General features: G+C 56.0%; 1 protein-coding gene across 1 annotated transcript in view; it reads right to left on the minus strand.

Annotated features, from left to right (window-relative positions):
* Positions 1-3,941, minus strand: part of NTN1 (netrin 1) — an 87,906-nt gene that overhangs the window by 56,442 nt on the left and 27,523 nt on the right. The gene's annotated exons all lie outside the window — the stretch shown is intronic.

Below are 3,941 nucleotides of genomic sequence, written 5' to 3' on the forward strand. Positions count from 1 at the left end.
GGGGTAGGCGTAAAATTTTGGATATTTAGAAAGAGCATACGGGATGTGGAATGTGGAAGCTGGCTGGGACTCAGAGATCATAAATCTGGACGCAATTTCACAGATGAGGATGCTGAGGTCTAGGGAGGTCACGTGACTTGCCTGACACTCTGCAGGCTTTGAACCTGGAGCCAAAGCCGGAGATGAGGATTCCTGACCTCCAAGTTCCCCAGGGAAAAGGGAGAGGCTCCACCAACAGTGGCCACGGCTGGAGCTGGCTCTTCTGTGGGGGATTTTCTCTCGAATCCCGTGAATGCTGGGCCGTAAGGGCCCCCTGGTAGAGCCCACCCACCCCTCGTGTGGTGGTCTCCGCCCTCTAAGCCGAGTGCCTTCCTGCCTGAGATGACCAATCTTTCCCCTGCGCTCCCCACCTAACAGGCAGGAAGAACTGTCACAAGGGACCCACAAAAGGCTACTAGGCTTTTGTGGGCCGCATAGACACCCACCTTAGAGCCAGGAAGAAGCATGGGGTCCCAGGCTCCTAGCTGTGCTGCGACTAAACCCTCAAATGATCCAACCTCGCGCACGCGCGCTCGCACACACCACCTAGCGCTGGTACCACCGGACCCTATGTCTTCCTCCGGACGCTAGCACGATAGGACGCAGCAGGGAAGCTAAGCTCCCACCCTTGCCCAGCAAAATATTTTATTTTAATTTTAAACACACCCCCCCCCACCCAGTTTTCATCAAGAGAGCCATAAAAAAAATTTCTGAATTCATTGATAAATCTCTCCTCCTAAAAGAACAAATTCTGGGGATCCCTGCGAGCAACCCCTTTCTCAACACCAGCACAGCCCCCCAACTCCCCACCTCACTTCTTATCCCCTAATGCTCAGGTTTCATCTGCATTCTGGTTATTCATTAAATAACCCAGAATCCCCCAGGGCGGGGTGGGTAGGAGCCAGGTGGCAGTATTTTCCAATCTCCAGGTGATTCCAAACTACAACCAAGGGTGAGAACAAGTAAGAAATATACTGAGGATGCCCCAGAGTGAAGGTCAAGATTGGAGGGTATGAAAGACACGGGAAGCCGCACACAGGATCAGGGAGCCAGAGGGGGCGACCCAGGGCACCCACTTCCTCCCCAGGCTCTGGCAGAGCTGCAGGAAGAAATGGGGGGTGGAGGGGAGCAGCGGTGAGGACCAGCGCGCACTGCCCCGCAAGGGCCCACATCTTCCGAGGACCCCGACACCTTCTCGGCGGCCTGCACTGGGCCACGCTGACCTGAAAGGCCAGGGCATCGAGCGCTGTTCAGTGAGATGGGAACCCACCCCTCTTGTGCAGGGGCGCTCAACGCAGCAGTCAATTTCTTAATTCTCTCCACAACTCAATTTGCGGGAGACTACCAGAACGTCTTTATCCATCACAGATGGTTCGGGAAGATGATAAATTAATATCGTTTAAATGGAGACACGGCTGGAATGGTTAAATGGCAGCGTCTTCTTGGCCGCCGAAAAGAGAAAAGAGCCCCCGAGTCCATAAAGAAGACAAACGATAAACAAAACCGCCTATCTTTTGACAGATTCCGGGATGAGAGTATCGCTCGCAAACCTTTCTGCGGAGAAAAGGGAGAAATTCATCTCATCTGACTTTGTATAGGACAACGGCCCACACCATAATGAGGCCTTCCCAGTGCTGTGAAATTGCGCTCAATAGGCGGAGAGTGCAGCAGCCTGTTCCCTGGGCATGTTCATTACAGCCCTTTGTATGCACCAGCCCGGCCCGCCAGCCCCGGGCTTGCTTCTAAGCCAGGGGAGGGGAGAAAGGACCCAACGAATTTGTTGCTATGTAACTTCCCAAATGGGGCAACTGCATAATCACGTTTGGAATCTAATGCCCTTGCTCCAAGCTGTTCTTGTCTGGGTCCAGCCCTGCTCGAGAGTGATCAAGGTCGGGAGCCAGCCAATGGCCGGCAGTGCCTGGGTGGCCTCAGCCCCCAGCCTGGGGCTCCTCTCAGGCCCTGGGAAGTCAGGGGTAAAGAGGGGCCCCGTGTGTAGCCATTCCCAAGCACCCTCAGGTCAACTGTCAACTTGAGTCAAGTGCCTCTGCCNTGCAATGCTTCTGAGACAGAGCAAAGAAGTACATAACGTGAGGCCATGATGGGACTCCCCGAGGTCATGCCCGGGAGGCCGGGGCCTGGACAGACTGCACATCAGGACGTGGGGGACTTCGGAAGCCTCTGAGAGCAACCCCATCAGAGAGCAAAATGCTGGGGCCAAATGCCTTCAACAAAGGAACCATTTCCTTAAACCGTCCTGCCCCCGGAAGATAAGGGCCAGACTTCGGGATGAAAGGCAGGACCTTACAAGTCACATCCCTCTTGCCCACCAATCAGGGAAGGGAACTTTTGGGCAGTTATCTTTCCTCCCCAGTCAGGTGGCAGGATCCCTGATGCCTCGCCGCCCCCATCCCCCCCACACACACCTACTGCAGTCAGGAGACACCTCATCCCACCCCTGACTGCTACACTTCCCTGGCAGGATCCGCAGGCAGGATCCTTCTGAGAAAAATCTGTTCTTACGTTTCTCCTCTTCCTTGGACCTTTCTCCCGCGTCCCACCAAGCCTGAGGGCAGCTGCTGTCCAAGGCTCCGAGGGAAGACAGAGCCACCAAGGCCAGCCACAGTGTTTGCAAGAATCAGAGGAAGGCTCCGCGCCACTTAACCGGAGTGGCAGAGCCCCGGAGGAGAATGTGCGGGTCCCCGGGGCCCTGTGGCTTCCGGGCATCTCACCCTGAGCCAGGAGAGGCAACACATGGCTCTTGCACCTCCCCACAGCAACAGAGGAGAGGGAAGGGAGGCAAAAGGCAAGATGACGGCTGCCCCTGCTCCCTCCGGGGGACCCACCTTTCCTTCAAGAAAGGCAGAAAGAAGCCAGCATCACAATACATAACCACTGCCCTTCAACGCACCGCCGAGACCTTCACCACGGGCACGGGGCTGCCCACCTGGTGATGAAAATTTCCCCCAAGGAATCTACATCCATCAGTTGTTTACAAGACCTTGGCTTTGGTTTGTTCTGTAAAGGAAAGACAATAGGCAAAGGGGGGCTGGATACCTTCCAATGACATTCTCTGAAAACCCAAAGACCTCTCCCCCTGGTCACGCCTTCCTGCCACGGTAGACGTTTCTGGGTGCCTTCTCCCAGGCCACCTCCTCAGTCCCTATTCAAAGTCTCCTGGGGGAGTCTCACCTTGACTGGCTGTTTTGAGGGGGTGCGGAAATAGCCCAGCTGCCTTTAGGCGTAACCTTCTCTGGGCTACCACTAGAGGCAGCCTTGAGCTCACAGATCTGGGAGGACAGCTTGCTGGTGTCCGGGGAGCCACCGGATTCATCCCCGTTCCTACGGGACCGAAGGGATTTCTCCTGAGGGAGACAGACCGGGAGGCTGTTTCGTTTTGGAGAAAAGCAATTCTCCACCAGGAGGGTCGGCTTCATGCTCCCGGTGCTCAGAAGGGCACGTGCTTGGTGAAGGCGGTGCTGCCGCTGCCATTTTAAAAATTCTTAGCAATTCGGGAACAAGAACCCCGTGTTTTCCTTTCGCACTGAGGCCCACAACGCGGGCAATCGGTCCTGCGCATGAGTACCCAACATCTGGCAGATTTCCTGATGAGACGATGCTGTGGCTTCATCCAAAGGCTAAGCGGTGGCCACAGATGGGTTTCCCGGCTGCGGCTCATCATCCTGACAAGGCTGCGGTCTTCCCCGCGCCGGGGTCCACACAGGTCCGTGTCAGGACCCCGTCCATGGTGGATGATGGCCCACGAGCCCTCAAACATCAAGATATTCTTGGGAAGCCATGCTCACGGCAAGCCCTGGACTAGACCCCAAGTTTCGGGCCCGGACAGCTCTGCTTCCCGGAATTCCCAAAAGCAAGTGGGGGTGGGGGGTGGCCCACGTCTCTCC

Source organism: Crocuta crocuta, unplaced genomic scaffold, assembly GCF_008692635.1.
Source record: "Crocuta crocuta isolate KB4526 unplaced genomic scaffold, BGI_CrCroc_1.0 scaffold139, whole genome shotgun sequence".
Classification (NCBI taxonomy): Eukaryota; Metazoa; Chordata; class Mammalia; order Carnivora; family Hyaenidae; genus Crocuta; species Crocuta crocuta.